This window comes from Arvicanthis niloticus, chromosome 17, assembly GCF_011762505.2.
Source record: "Arvicanthis niloticus isolate mArvNil1 chromosome 17, mArvNil1.pat.X, whole genome shotgun sequence".
Classification (NCBI taxonomy): Eukaryota; Metazoa; Chordata; class Mammalia; order Rodentia; family Muridae; genus Arvicanthis; species Arvicanthis niloticus.
This window is the reverse complement of record NC_047674.1, coordinates 59,546,215-59,562,338: the sequence shown is the minus strand read 5'-3', so window position 1 is coordinate 59,562,338 and position 16,124 is coordinate 59,546,215. Positions and strand designations below refer to the sequence as shown.

General features: G+C 41.5%; 2 long non-coding RNA genes across 2 annotated transcripts; one reads left to right on the top strand and one right to left on the bottom strand.

The window, feature by feature from the left end:
• Nucleotides 1–735: 735 nt before the first annotated feature.
• On the bottom strand, nt 736–7,520 carry LOC143434798 (uncharacterized). The gene is made up of 3 exons (XR_013104557.1): nt 7,432–7,520; nt 4,516–4,589; nt 736–880 (listed from the first exon to the last, which is right to left on the bottom strand). It is a non-coding gene; the product is annotated as an uncharacterized LOC143434798 (long non-coding RNA).
• Nucleotides 7,521–9,276: 1,756 nt separating this feature from the next.
• LOC143434797 (uncharacterized) lies at nt 9,277–13,182 on the top strand. Its single transcript, XR_013104556.1, has 3 exons — nt 9,277–9,760; nt 11,495–11,733; nt 12,313–13,182. It is a non-coding gene; the product is annotated as an uncharacterized LOC143434797 (long non-coding RNA).
• Nucleotides 13,183–16,124: the final 2,942 nt, after the last annotated feature.

The window sequence follows — 16,124 nt, the reverse complement described above, 5'->3', positions numbered from 1 at the left end:
ATTTATAACTTGGATGTCTCAAGTTCTGCCAGCTTGTAACTATCATATAAATATCTTGCATCCGATAGAAATTATTTTTAGTTACTAATAACAGAAACTTAATATAACATATCTTTCAATAAGAAGATTTTTTTTGCTCATGAAATGAAATGCAAAGGTACAGAGTCCTGGGCTGTGTACAGAGGCCACTGGCACATTATGAATTGATTTAATGACTAAATAATCTTTCAAAGAAATTTTGGATTTTCTATTTTAGAATAGGAAAAAAACACAAATTTTTAGTCACTAATTTTTTTCTAATTTCTAAAATGTCATAAGATCTTGTCTTATGCCTGGTAAGTTGTAATAGGAGATAGTTGCTTTCTAAACACAACTCTGACAAACAGAGCCTAGAGCTAACAAAGACTCGAGCAAGTGCATACTATTGACAGTATGACCAGCACCCACCCACTTTGTTATATACAGTCCAGCATCGTGGTGTGGTTGGTCTGTAGAAACTCTACAGTGATAGAGTGATCTACAGAGTTCTAGAAGTGAAAATAAGGGTCATGATATGTATAGCAAAATGCCCTTCTGAGTGGTTAGAGCTACCTTCACTCTCAACAGTGGGGAATAACAGCTCCTCTTGCCTCAAAAATGGCAGACTTGAGAATATTCTACTTTAATTTTCTCCCAAAGGTGCAGGGGTTGGGGAAGGACGCATAAACGACACTGAGATGGTATTTTACTTGCATCCTTCGAGTTGAGACTGGGCAGCCAGGAGACGCAGTTCAGCAAGTGTGATTACATTATTCTGGAAGTTGTTGGAGGAGCAGCAGCTCCATCTGGGAGGCTGTAAACATGGCCCCATAAAATAGTCATTGCCAGGAACACAGGAAACCTGTTAAAATTATAATAAAAAAGATTTATCAGAGGACAGTCTAAAAGGTAAAGAGTGGGGACTCAAATATATGTTCTTAAAATCTAGGCCTAGATCATTTTGCTGTAACCATCCCTCTCCGGGACATACACATGCACGTACACACAATTTCTAAGAGTTATTGGATAAAACATTAAGACATTCCTGCCCAGTTATTTTTAGTAGTTTTAGATTTGCTACAAAGAGCAACAGCTTACTAATCAAGTTATTACAAATCATTTGAGTTCCTTTGGTTTTTTTTTTTTTAAAAACCAACTGGTGATTGAGCTGACAGCAGTCGATAAAATTATTTCATGTTCCCAGTTGCATTGGGACTTCTGACATGAATATGCACACCTACATTGATACAGCTATTTCCAACACAGAGATGGGTTTTTAAACAATGCTTAAAGGTAAACATGATTCATAAGTATGTCTGAGAGACATAGAGGAATATGACAGTTATCTGAGCCCAAGTAATGCCACTGAAGTGAAACTGAACTTTCAAAATTTAGAGAAATGGAGAAAGGAGATTGGAAGGATGTTTGGGCAAGTATTTCAAAGGGGCTTTTGGGATTTGGTGAGAAAGAGGTAAACATGTGAGGAGAGCCATGCCAGAGTGAGCCAGTGGCCAGAAGGCAGAGAAATGGCCTTAGACCACTCCAATCAATAACCCAGCTCAAGGTGCTGGAGGTGTTCAAAGGCAGCACAGAAGAATTTGCTGGAGCCATGAAGTCACGGGAGTAGATGTCACTGAATCCATTGTCAGACAAGAGAAGTCATGTTGGCATCCATGTGCATGGTCACTTAGAATGGCTGGAGATAGTGCATTGGAAGGGGGTGGGGTGGGGGTGGTGAAGACGATTTTGGAAAACTAGGAAGCAAATCAGAAACCTGGAGCAACAGACAGAGGGAAGAGCTGGGGGATAAGAACATAAGGACGGACAGTCACGGGAGGGAGGCACAGGAGGAGAGTGAAGGACAGGCATGGGAAAGGTGTTTGGCAACAGACTTGGAGGCTTCTTAGGATCTGGTAGAACCAGGGGTGTTCACTTCTGGAAATGGTAAACTACACGGTGGCCACCTTCTCTGAGCATGGCTCTTGCTTCCTTGACTCCAAAGCACAACAGCAATTTGCCTCTTCTGTCTTCTCATGGGTTCATTGGTGCCCTCTCATGTCTGAATCTCCTAACCATTCCTTGAGTCTATTTATATCTTCAGTAGGCTTGATTTATCAGTACAAGCAATTGCCTTTGCCAATGACCATTGTGACTAAGGACAGATGAAAGAATATGAAGATGACCCCAGATTGTTCGGGGCTTAATTGATCATCAGATAATACAGAAGGTGGAGGAAATGGGGAGATTCCAGCACTGAAGAATCTGAAATGGAAATGTGGGTGCCCAGACAAAAATGCTGGTCAAGAGTGATTACTGCCTTATGATCAAGAGGCTGGAGGCAGGAGCATTCCTATAAGATAGATCATGTTAATATGAAAAGAGTATTATTGAAATCAAGAAGGTACAGCAGAGGGCAACCAGAATGATGCAGAGACTCAAGGACCTTAATTATTTACAAAGGCTGGAAACACGGTTGCTCTCCTTCCCCTTTTGGAGAGAGAAGGGGAGGGGAGGCAGTATAAAAGAAACCTATCTGGAATGTCCTCAGTGGGTAGAGGTAGATATATAGAAGGCAAATATCAAAGGGAAAGGGAAAAAAACCAAAAGGTCATGTAATTAAGCCCAGAGAGAACTCTAGCATGAAATAAATTTTAGGAAGATTTCAATGCAAATATAGAAATAAATTTACAGTGCAAACTATGTCACAGGCTCAGATCGCTAATGTGTGAGTAGAGGACGTATGTGTGTGGGTCTTTAGACAAATGCTCTATGTTTTAAGGAGATGAGCATTACAGAGGAAGCAATCATATGGAGTCACGACTGCAGGCTCTCTTAGACTTACAGTGTTTCCTTCTCTAAACCGTCCTGTTCCCTGAGCCCCTGAGTATCGTCTCCCACACTTCCAGTGCCCATTGGCAGTACTGAGTGGGCATCCAAAAGTGCCAGGCTTTGAGGATATATTCTCTCGTTGGTCATCACGAAGACCTATAAAGTAGGTGGCATGACCCCTATCATACGGACACATAGGGATTGTAAATCAAATCCACCTCCCTGTAGTTTTCACTTGTATCTCTATGCAAGCATGCACACCTGTGAGTGTGCTTAGAGGCTGGATGAGGGTCCTCTCTCACTGCCTGTCTTTTCCCTTGAGGCAGGGTTTCCCCATGACTATGGAGCTGTGTTGTTTCAGCTATGTTGACCACCGGCAAGCCCCTCCATCCTCATCTTCATCTCCTTTTAGTGCTGGGTTTACAGGTGTGTGTGGGACACCTGACTTTCTACAAGGGAGCTGGGATCCAAACTCTGGTTCATTTGCTTGTTTGAGTACTGAACTGTCTCTCCAGCCCCATGGTGTTTTTAATTTTATATATGACCATTTCTTTGCACAAACAACAAATATTCAGCAAATGCTTACCATAAACTTTGCAATCTGTTCTGAAATATGATTGAAATAAAACAAATGTGTTCTAGACCAGCCTGGGCTATATACATTGAGACCCTGATTTAAAACAAAGCACAGCGAAATAATACATTCAAATATATGGCCTGGTACCTGTTCCCAAGAAGTGAATAAGAAGCTTTGTTGTTGTTGTTCTTTGTTCACAGCTGTGACTAGTACTGAGCAGTACGCCAGGCATTGAATAAATATTCAAGTCAAACGCCACAATGAAGGGAGGGGGCTACAAAGGAGTGCCAGGTTTCGAGGATATATTCTCTCATTGGTCATCATAAAGACCTATGTAGCATGACCCCTATCATATATACACAATTTTTCAATGTAATTTTATTTTGTGTATCTTATTTAGGCACACAAGCCCCAGTGCACATGTGCAGGTCAGTAGACAACTCTTGAGGGTTTGGTTCTTTACTGCTACCTTATGGGAGCCAGGGACAGGCCCGCAGACCTGTACAAAGCCCCTCCACTTGCTAAGCCACCTCACTAGCCCTGAGTACATCAGTAAAGATGCACGTTCTACAGACAGTAAAGACAAGACACCAGCCCAGACATGTGGGTTTTTTCCTATTGTGTCACATTATCTCCCGTGCACAAAAACTCGTGTACGAGGGGGCAGTATAAAATGTGTAATATGTGAAGCTCAGGGAAAAGCCAGGCTCTATGCTAGAGAGGGTCAAGACAGTTGAAGGCTAAAATGGTCTGGAACTTCACGAGATGGGCCCATGAGCGGGTCTTTAAGGAACCACTGGGAAAGTGTACTAGAGCCAGTTGTGTTACTGGAACCGACGGTGGTGCCCAGAGCTGGCTGGAGTTTATGAGGACCAGTTGTGTGGGAAATGAGTGTGTATCTGGTGCGTGTGTGTTGGGGAGACCCCTTCTAGATTTTGGAAGGAAAGTTGGTTTAACTCACAATTAATTGGGGGCAGAATTTGACAGTCCTCCTCCTCCCTACTTCTACCTAAGACTCCAGCCACCCCATCCCCCCCCCCCCCCCCGTGTTCTATAGAACTAAAGCTGACCTATTTGAGGTAGTCACTGACCTCTCGTGGCTCGGGCATCCTGGAAGGAGGGCTTCCCATGAAGATATTCTGTAATTAGAACATGCATACCGCATCTGAAAGATTGATCATGAGAAAAATGTAAAATATCTCATCATTATTTTTGTATTACTTGATAATATTTTAGGTGTAGTAGGTTGATCACATTATATTAACATTAGTCTCACCTGTTGTTCCTCTAAATATTTTCAAATGTGACTCCTAGAAAATTTTAAGTTATGCTTATGCCTCATGCTATGGTCATATTAGTTAGGTAATGGTCCAGTGACTTAAATAGTAATGTTTTTCTTTTAAACTATGGAGGTCAGAAGTCTAAGATTAGAATTGATATTTTCTAAATCTAGGAGATAGCCACCTTCCTTCCCTATATCTTCACATTTGTGTGTGTCTGTGTGTGTGTGTGTGTGTGTGTCTGTGTGTGTGTGTGTGTCTGTGTGTGTGTGTATGTGTGCCTCTGTGTGTGTGTGTGTGTGTGTGTGTGTGTGTGTGTGTGACTGTGTGTGCCTGTGTGTGATGTTCAGAGGGCAAGACACCAAACACTCACTTGGATGTCAGAGGATGATCACGAGTTTCACTCTCCACTTGGTTTGAGGCAGGGTCTTCTTGTTAGTCCCCAGATCCTGTGCCACTGAGCTTCCAGGAGTGCTCTGCCTCCCATCTTCTCAGAGGAGCACCAGGAAGGACACCACCATGTCTGTATTTCATGTCATGACCACACTTTACCACTTACCATTTTGCAGGGGAGAGAACAGGCTTGGCAATTTCATGATTGGGGAGCTAAAACATCAGACATCTCTGCCCTTTCAGGCCTCCTGCAAGCGTCATTACTACCATGATGTATATACATACGTGCCTTACATGTGTGCACTGAATTCTCAAATAATCAGTTTTATGCTGGAGTCTATCCCAAGTGTTTCCCCTTCTAAATTATGGTGTACATCCACCCTAAATACTATGTGTAAGTAAAAAAATAACATCAGGAAATTTTCCAGAAAACATGTGCCAAAGAAAAAAATAAAGATACTGACAAGGTGTGTTTTAGTTGAACTATGACCTAAATTGGAAGAATTTTCTGAGTATCCCAGGTCCAATTTCTGGTGTGTCTTGATCAGAACAGATTTCAAGATGGAGGTTTGATTGATGTGTCGAAGAGTGAGGAAGGACAACTTGACTTTCTCCTTGATCTACCAGCATGAAAATAATGAAGAAGGGAAAAACTTTTCACTTTGAGATGAATAAAATGCTTTAGTCAGGAGAGTGAGACATGACTCAACAGTTAAGGGTGCTAGGTTCAATTCCCAGCACCCAGATGGCAGCTCAAAGCTGTCTGTAACTCTAGTCTCTAGGCATCTCATACTCCCTTTTGGCCTCCATGAGCAACACACACATACACACACACACAGACACACATAGACACACACACACTCACACAGACACACATAGACACACACACACACACACACACACACACACACACACACACACACACACACACACACACGGTGCTCAGGCACATATACTGGCAAAAATCCACATACAAAAAATAAGATTGAAAATGTTTTGGGCAGTAAACTCTCATTGTTAGTTTTTCGTGCACAATTCTTTCTCAATATGAATCATTCATTCACATGTCTCCCCCTGGCCCAAGGGAGAATACTGAAAACGTGTGGAAGCAACAAAGAAAGCTAACTTTATAACTTTTTCTGTGGTGTTATTTAATGCTGTCGTTTTCACATTTTTTGATTTACATATGACATGGGGAGGTTTATTAAACCCAACTTTCAGATAAACCCTAACTGTAAAAATGCACAAAGCATATCTCTTTTCCCTTCGGCTAAGTAGTAACTTGCTTTGCAGAGAGACAAGCTTTAGGAAATGTTCAAGAAAAAGGAGTCACGTGTTCCATTACTATTTGGACACTTGGTCCTCAGCAAGTGTTGATACTTTAGGAGGCCAGAGAGCCTTTGGGGATATAATCATGGTTCTTCAAGATAAGTCACTGGGAGCAGACTTCAAGGGACTTTTCCTTTCTGTGTGCAGTGATCACGTGACCAGCCCACAGCTCTGAATGGCACCTACAGATCTAGCCCAGTCCTCATGTCTTTCCCATCCTTAACTGCAAACTGAAATAATTCCTTTCTATCAAAACTTGTTTCTGTCAAGTATTTTGTCAAAGCATCAAAAAATTAATAATAACAAATACAATTATGTCAATCTCCACACAAGCATTTGTAAAAATCCCCAAGTCATGCTTGTGTTCAGGGACCATCAGCAGTCTCAGGCCACAAAGGAGGGTTATCTGTTTGAGCTGCTAACTAGGGCCTGGGGCTGTAGAGGACTGGAGCTAAAAAGGCTGAGAGAATACATCCTGAGCCATGCTCAATGGCACCTCAGTCCTGACAGAAAAAAATTTTCAGCCCTGGTTCAACAGAGATAGAAGGTCAGACAGACTCTACAGCAAGACTTCAGCATCCAGACATACAGCCATATCGGTGGGCCAGAACAGGGTTGTAGGATCGGGACCCTGGGTAACCAAGAACCTTGGCTGATAAGCAAAAGCAAGAGAAATACTCAGATTGGCTTTTATTTATTTATTTATTTATTTATTTATTTATTTATTTATAATGTGGAGGAATCTCAGAACAGGTACAGGAATGAGAGAAGGTTAAGACAGAAAGTTCAGGTATCCTGGGCTGCTAAGGATAGTTAACACTACCCCACCCCAACTACTTACACACACACCACCACCACCACCACCACCACATTAGAAAGAGAAGAAGGGCCTAGCAGGAGGGGCTACAGAACCTAATTGAATCAATCACATGAGATTCTGCCAGTCTGGTTGACATCACATGCTAAGGAATAAATAGCTTTCCTAAAGGAGATGCCACAGCTCACCGTAAGTCTCCAGCCCATTTTGTAAAGTCCTGTGGAGTCCTAACAGCTGCCAGGGCCAGAGGACTTGCCCCGAGGCTGGGAATCCCATCAGCTTTCCGTGTGGATTCTGATGTAGCATTGGTATGAGGAACTGAGCCAACTGCCTGAAATACTTTAAAAGGACACTCTAAAGGTCTTTAACCCGTTAACGATGTACCAACAACCCCGAGTTTACCATCACTGGAAGAAATGACAATGAAGCTAGACAGAACTGAGACTACAGATTGATTGATATTTTTAATTTCATATTTGTTCATGGGGAAGCTGGCTTCTTTATTGTGGCAGCACCTGCTCATGCCATTCCAGTTACAAGGCCTGTTGGAGAAGCTTTATGGCGAAGGCTTATTTCTGTTATAAGCACTGGTTGGGGTGGGTGGTTAATATCCCTACAGTTTCCTGTGGTACTGAGCAAAATTATTTCTGGCCCATGTTGTCAAATCATATATACCATCTTTGCACAAAAAAATGTAAATGTTATGCCAAAGTCAACATCATTAATTAAGTTGTGAGGGAATATTATCCAAGTCAATTCTGAAATTAATCAGTAACTTCAGATCAAGGAGGTGAACAAACAACTTGTTCAAAGTTCATGTCTGGAACCCAACGTAGTTATTAAAGTTTCATTGATAAATTATTAAACTGAGCCTCATTAACAGAAAATAAAATAATATGAATATATATTATATACACTGATTACTAGAGAACTGCTTAGACAAACAACACAGGACACGCAGACTTTCATTACTTTAAAGTCAGCACAAAAATCTCCTACAGGTCATTGTTTTCAGTCAAGAGACCATTTTCAGTCAGGAGATTAAAAAAAATCAGCACACTCCACATACCAAGCTTACGTACATACACGCTCTACAGTATCTGTATGCAGACCACTTGACAGTGGCATGGACTCCCTTCTCACAGCAATACCATTCCATCAGGATAGTGAGATTTCTGCACACTGCCAGTTAGGAACACAGGCAGGAGGTAAGGGACTTGACATCGAGTCTCTATCCTATTCTCAAAACCTTTCAAGCAATGGGCTGCTTAATTGAACTCCCCATAGTTCCTTAGTCAAACAAGAGTTGTGGTAGCATCTACCAGTATTGTGAAGGCTAAACAAGGCAAAGAATGGCCAACCCAGGCAGAAGTAGAGCAAGCACAAATATTTTCCAGGAAGTCCTGCATCTTAGGGTTTCATTGCTGTGAACCAACACCAGGACCAAGGAAACTCTTATAAAGAAAAACATTTAATTCAGGCTGGCTTGTGGTTTCAGTGGTTTAGTCCATTATCAATATGGAGGGAAGTATGGCGGCATGCAGGCAGACAGTGCTGGAGGAGAAGAGAGTTCTAAATCTTGATCTGAAGGCAGCAGAAGGAGATTATGTTGCACACTGGGTAATGCTTGAGCAAGGGAGACTTCAAAGCCTACCCCACAGTGACACACATCCTCCAACAAGGCCACACCTCCTAATAGTGCTGCTCCCCATGGGCCAAGCATTCGAACACAGGAGTCTATTGGGGCCTTACCTATCTAAACCACCACAGCCTGGAATATAGCGAGTTTTGTGTTTGTTTGCCTATGTTGTCTTGTTTTATTTTCCCAGACAATACGGAGGTGCTTAAAGAGGGATGAGTACACGTAGTAAAACAGAAAAACACATTCTGATTTCAAAATCTATGATTATTCTGCCTTCCATGGATAAAAAGAATTAAGATTGCAGGTGGAATTGAAGTTGGTTATTCATTAGCTCTCTTCCGAATAAGGAGTTTATCTTGCATAATACAGGTAGGGCCGATGAAAACAGGATCCTACAATGTGGAAAAGGAAGGCAGATCAGACTGAGCCTTGAAGCCTACTAGCTGAGGCGACAAAAGAATGTGGCTAATAGATTCTCCTCTAGAAGCTCAAAAAGGAACACAGACCCGCTAATGCCTTCGTTTTAGCCCAATGAAGCCAATTTCAGAATCCTAATAGCTTCATCTGTTCAGACCTGTGTTAAGGTGCCGAATCGGAGGGTCTCCATGGTCAGATTGACTGGATTGGGAATCTCCAAGGAGACTGATAAAGCACAGATCTGATATGTCTATAACGACTTTCCAGTTCTACCCTAATACATGGTGGTACCATGACATGTGCTGAAGGCCCAGGTGAAATGAAAGAGGATGGAGAAAACCACCCAAGTGCCTGCACTCTGCAGCATACTCCTGCCATCATAAAGATCTGCCTCACCACAGCAGGAACACAGAAAACCAAAAGACCATGGCCAGAACTCTCTAGCCCTGGGAGCCAATGTAAGTTGTTTCTCCTTTATGTTGTTCTGTCAGATGTTTTGTTCTCAGGTATGATAAAAGGAAACCAACAAGAGGCCAAACCTGGACAAGCGTGCCTGTAATCCCAGCACTCTGGCAGGAGAGTCAGGAGTTCAAAGTCAGTCTCAGTTACACAGCAAGTCCAAGACTAGATTGGGTACATGAGACCTAGCTTCAAAGACATTATAATAAAAATGAAAAGAAAGGTAAAAACTGGAGAGATGTTATTGTGTGTGTGTAAGTGTGTGTGTAAGTGTGTGTGTGTGTTCTTTTGCACAAGTGCCATGACACACACGTAGAGGTCACAGGATAACTTGCAGGAGTCAGTTCCATCCCTCCACTAAGTGGATTCCAAGGATCATGTCATCAGCGTGGTAGCTGGTGCCTTTATCTAGAGCTATCTCACCATCCTGAGAAATTTTAAAAAGTAAGTCAGAATCTGATGCACGCCCGGGACCCAGCTTGCACACACGTGAGAAACTGATAAAAGAGCAGCAAGCTCAGGAGCCTGGGTGAGAGCAGAAAAAGATTCTATGCACAGAACACAGTTTTCACATTGTATGCAAAGTTATATCAAAATAAGTTCTTTCTGTAAAGTTTGCATAGGGCAATGCTAACTTTATTTCACCAATGAGAGGTGATAAATAACTTGCTCAAGATCACAAAGACCTGCTAATACCTTCATTTTAGCCTAGTGAAACCAATCTCAGAATTCTAATAGCCTTGTCTGTACAGCTGTGGGTTAAGGCACCGAGATGGTGGGTCTCCATTGTCTGTATCCTAGAACTAGGCGATGGATGAAGGTATTTGATAGGAGACCCTGAAAATCTGTATGAGCATTAACAACATAAAAGTAAAAACTGAAAAAAAAATCTGTGGTTTTAAATATAAAATTGAGGTAATACTTTAAGAAGGGGGGGATACATTAAATTATCAAAAGTATTAAGAGAAAAGGAATCCAGAAAAATCAACATTCAAATAATAATCGTTTCCAAAAGCAAAATTAGAGAAATTCAAAGGTATGTTTATGTGTGTTGTTCTAACAAGTAACCACAACTAATTATTAACAAGGCCAGAAGGCCTGCAAGATGGCTCAGTGGGTAGAGCCTGATGTCCAGGCCTGAAACTTATCTCTAGACCCTACATGGAGGAGCCAAAGAACCAACTCCTGCAAGTTATCTCCTGACTTCCACATGGATATGTGGGACTCACATGCCCATACACAAGCACACATAGACACAGAAGAAATAAAAGACTTTATTTCAAATGCCATCAAGGAAATTTCAGAATAGCAGACAAGGACTTGTGCACTAAAGTGATACATAGAGTATTTACCACAAAATGAAATACAATAAACTTATAATAGAACATATGAAAAGGTCATAAAATGTTTCTGAGTGACTATATGAGATATACTATTTAAAACATTCTAAAATCAATGTCATTATAGTTCTTAATGTAAGCATTAAGATCTAGTTATTTACATATATACATATATATGCTGTCAAAGATCTCAGAAAAAGATAAATTTTATACTAAATTTCTATGTCCAGCCTATCTATTTATCTGTGTATGTACCAAGTACACAATAATAATTATAAATTATTTAATAAAAATACATAAAATATAAAGTACTTACTTATGTGTATATCAAGCATACAATAAAATATTTAAATGAGTATACACCTTTATTTACCATGTAATTTCTGTCATGAGGTTTATTCATGAAGAAATCACCCATAATAACAAAGATCACCAAATAAACAAAGAAAAGGAATAAGAAGAAATCATGAGAAGCAGGGAATGGAAGCAGGCAGTTCCCGAGTCTGTGAAGACAGACCTGCTGCAGCCTGTGGCACACTCTGCTATTCCATGAAAGGAAGATGGAGGGTTCAAGTTCCTGGAAGAACAAAATGCAGAGGTAGCAGTAGATGACTTAAAGTATCTAAACTGAGGTGAGTATTACTCTTTTTAAAATTTTTGAAGGGAAAAAAATACCTATGTGATAATTACATAGAAACCTGTTTTTAAATGAGGAACTATTACGAACGTCAAGACCAGTCAATGTGTGGTGTAGAGTTTTCCCGTCTGTAAATAGTGATGATAATACCACAATATGGTAAACACGGAGGACACTGAATGTCAGGCTTTGAAGGTGAGGTGGTAAAGCATGGAGAGGTTGCAGGTGCTATGCAGTACCTCCATGCTAATTCCCCGCTTGGAGGAGAAAACTGAGGAGGCCAACATACAAGCTCCAGCCACTTGAAAATGTGGCTTAAACAGAGAAATAGCGAAGCAAGTAAAGTGGTGGCTTGTGCTGAAGGAGTCCCCAGAGGCAGAGAGGGCAGGGTAAGGATGTATATAGTGTGTAGGCTTAGAGTTTTTTAAAGCCTACTTTAGTAAGGGTTCTCAAATGCTTTGACCCATCCTTCTACCCCACCATCCAAAGGTGGGGAAAAAGATGGTCAATAGGACAGGGGGATGTGGATCTGTGTAGAAGTGGGTCCTTGGGGTGATTCCAATCTGTTTGTCAGGATACCTGTAGTCCAGCTCAGGAGTGTTGGGAGAGCAAACATGAATCAGCAGGGGTGGCACAATCCAGCAGAAACCACCAGGCCTCGACCAAATTGGCATGAATCAGCGACAGCAAACAGGACCAGCCGGGACACCAGGAGAAGCTCTTTTCCATTCCTTTCTCAACAAAGTGAAGATCAGCCAAAATGAAGACTTGAGACCAACGAAGTGCTGCAAAGCCAGCTCTGCAAGCACACCGTCACTGTCCATTGAGTCTTATTTATACTTTTCCCAAATATCACAAGTCCTCCCATGGGTCTGGCCTCAGCAAAACACCACATGAGTCTGTATCACCTGACATATCCAGAAATTTCTACTTCAATCATGTGTTCCATTATGACCCTTCTCCTACAGTTTGATTGTTTTCTTTTTGCCTTCTGTCAATTCATTATACTATGTACAAACATAATTGCATAACAAAACCAAAGCATAAATGTCTCGAACATTTTTTTTCCCACACAATATATGATCTCAGTGAAGATTCAGTGCTGGTGACTGCTGCTGTGATATTTGCTGAAACAGGAGCACTAAAGTAGGATTCAGGCTGTGGTGGTTTGAATATGCTTGGCCCATGAGAAGTGCTACTGTTAGGGCGTGTGGCTTTGTCAGCAGAAGTGCATCACTGTGGGAATGGGCTTTGAGGGCTCCTAGTGCTTAAGCTCCGCCCAGTGCAGAAGAGTCAGTCTATTCATGGCTGCCTTCGGATCAGGATTCAGTTCCTTCTGCAACATCCTGTCTGCCTGGACTCTGTCATGCTTCCTGCCATGATGGTAAAGAACTGAACCTCTGAAACCTTAAGCCATTATTAAATGATCTTCATAAGAGTTGCCTTGGTCATGGTGTTTCTTCATAGCAATGCAACCCTAAGTAAGACATAGGCCACATGCTATTTAAGTTATTGATAATGTTCCATTTCTCCATTCAGAGTACTCAGTGAGTCAAACTCTCAGGAAGGGACAGCTGAAAATGCAGTAAAAATATCGAAAATCAACTCTCCAAAACCAAAACATTTTTTTTTAAAGTTTGGCTCTAGAGTAGTATCTCATCTGAGGAACTAAATAAAAAAGAGTTTTCAAGGAGAATGTCAATCCATGAATATCTGCAGGTACTACAAATGCTTAGCTTTTAAACTATGTAAATTATGTCTAGGCTTTGTGTATGTGTGCGTGTGTGTATGTGTGCGTGTGTGTGTGTGTGTGTGTGTGTGTGTGTGTGTACACAGGGGGTGAGAGGGAAGGGAAGGAGAGAGAGAAAGAGGGTAAATATCACTTGAAATTCTGCTCTTCAAGTAGAAACAATCACCACTGACATGTCTTTTTAAAATATTTATTTTATTTTTAACTATTATTTATGTGGTGGTGGGGACTTGCACATGAGTGCAGTGCCCAAGGAGGCACTGCAGCCCTGAGGATGGAGTAACAGGCAGCTATGAGTCATCATGTGGGTACTGAGAACCAAACTTGTATCCTCTGGACAAACAGTGACCGCTCTTAATGGCCGAGCCATTTCTCTAGACCCATAATTGACATTTGGTGAACTAATCCAGTGTGTATAAGTATACGTAATATTTCTGTAGCCGCACACATTTGCTGTTATCTTTATCTATATGAAATTACATATGAAGGAATCCACATTTATGCTACATTATCATCTGTTTGCATCAGCCAATAGCATGCCATGGTCATGTTTTCATGGTCAGCACATGGAAATATACTTCATCACTTCATGGAGGATTCGGTGTTTAAATATGTGATAGTTGTTGAGCCATTCTCCTATGGATACATCTTCTCTCTGTCCCAATATCACAACAAATACCTTTGTTAAGATAATGCTAAGTATTTGATGTCTAAAGCTTCTTTTTACCATATTAAATATTTGGAGGCAGATAAAATCACTATGTTCAGAAATAGCTACAAAGCTGAAAACACTAAAAGAAGAATTTGGAATGAGCTCCTGGTCTTGCTGTCTTGAAGTTGAATACATACAATATTCTTCATATATAATTTGTCAAGTCACGTGGTCACATCATCACTTATCAGATTCTAGACTTTGGGGACTCTGCCTGCATAAATGGCCCTTTGAATGTCTTATGTGATTCTCAACCTACAGCACTATATTTTTTAGAACACTGAGAAAATCACTTTTCTGTAAGCCTCCTTAACATTATAATTTAATTGTCCAACCAGTTATCAATATCCCATGAATACGAATTGAAATATGTTCTTGCTGTTTGATTTTGAATGTCTGTCAACTTTGAATCTGGTAGGAAGACAGAGAATAATGAAAATGTCTATTGTGTATTACTCATTTGGGCGGGCGGGCTTAGAAAGCCTGTATATGTTCTTCTTCCATGTTTACTATCTTCCATTAAGCTTCCTCATAACAAAGAGTATTCTGGGGACGGGGCGACTTGATATCTCTCCCTCTCTATGTATAGTGTTAGTTACATTGTGGTTGTAAACACTATAGGGTGCCTCTATTAGATAGATACCCACACAGACTCTGGGTGAGATGTACTATATACAGCAAATGTAAGGTGTTACTGGTACGTAAAATAGATCCTAAAGCTGGAACACTGGTTCCTTCCGGTCTGGGCCAGAGCACTGAGCAGACCTTGGGTGGCAGCTCTGCCCCCAACATCCAAGAACCCAGAGGAAGCAGGGATTCCAGGTGCTCGAACTCAGGCAGTATCTTAGGTAAGCAGACAGCAGGGCCCTCCCTAAACAGGGAGTAACTGGGAACCAAAAGGACCCAGGAAGTCACTCCCGGCCTGGAACACTGGTTCCTTCCGGTCTGGGCCAGAACACTGAGCAGATCTTGGGTGGCAACTCTGCCCCCAGCATCCAAGAACCCAGAGGAAGCAGGGATCCCAGGCGCTCTAACTTGGACAGTGTCTTAGAAACTAGTTCTCAGATCTGAGGCCTAGATCAGACCTCTGCCAGGTCTGCTGTTGTGTGGACCCCGGATTCCACCTGAGACATACTGGAAGTTCCACTCAATCCAGATCCACAGAGGAACAAATGAACTCAGAGCTTCAGACAACGTATCCTGAGATATTCTAGAGGAGACACTGCACCCAGAACAGCAGACTGTAGTAGCTGGACTACTACCTTGGAGGCACCATATCCTGAGGCATCCTAGAGGTACCACTATAATCAGTGCAGCTGGAAAAGATCACAGAGACATCTGGACCCCTAGGAGATCAGACACAAGCTAGATAACTAGAAAGACAGGCTTCAGTCAGAGACAGCAAGTACAGGCAGCACTAGAGTTAACCAGATGGCAAAAGGCAAGAACAAGAATGTAAGCAATAGAAACCAAAGTTACATGGCATCATCAGAACCCAGCTCCCCCATCAAAGCAAGCCCTGAACACCCCATCACACCAGAAAAGCAGGAATCAGAATTAAAATCACTTCTCATGATGATGATAGAGGGCTTTAAGAAAGACATAAATAACACTCTCAAAGAACTTAAGGAGAGCACTGGTAGACAGATAGAAACCCTTAAAGAGGAAACACAAAAATCCCTTAAGGAATTTCAAGAAAATGCAACCAAACGGGAAAAGGAATTAAACAGAACCATGCAGGATCTAAAAATGGAAGTAGAAACAATAAAGAAATCACAAAGGGACAATACCCTGGAGATAGAAAACCTAAAAAAACGATCAGGAGTCATAGACACAAGTATCACCAACAGAATACAAGAGATGGAAGAGAGAATCTCATGTGCAGAAGATACCATGGAAAACATTGACACAACTGTCAAAGAAA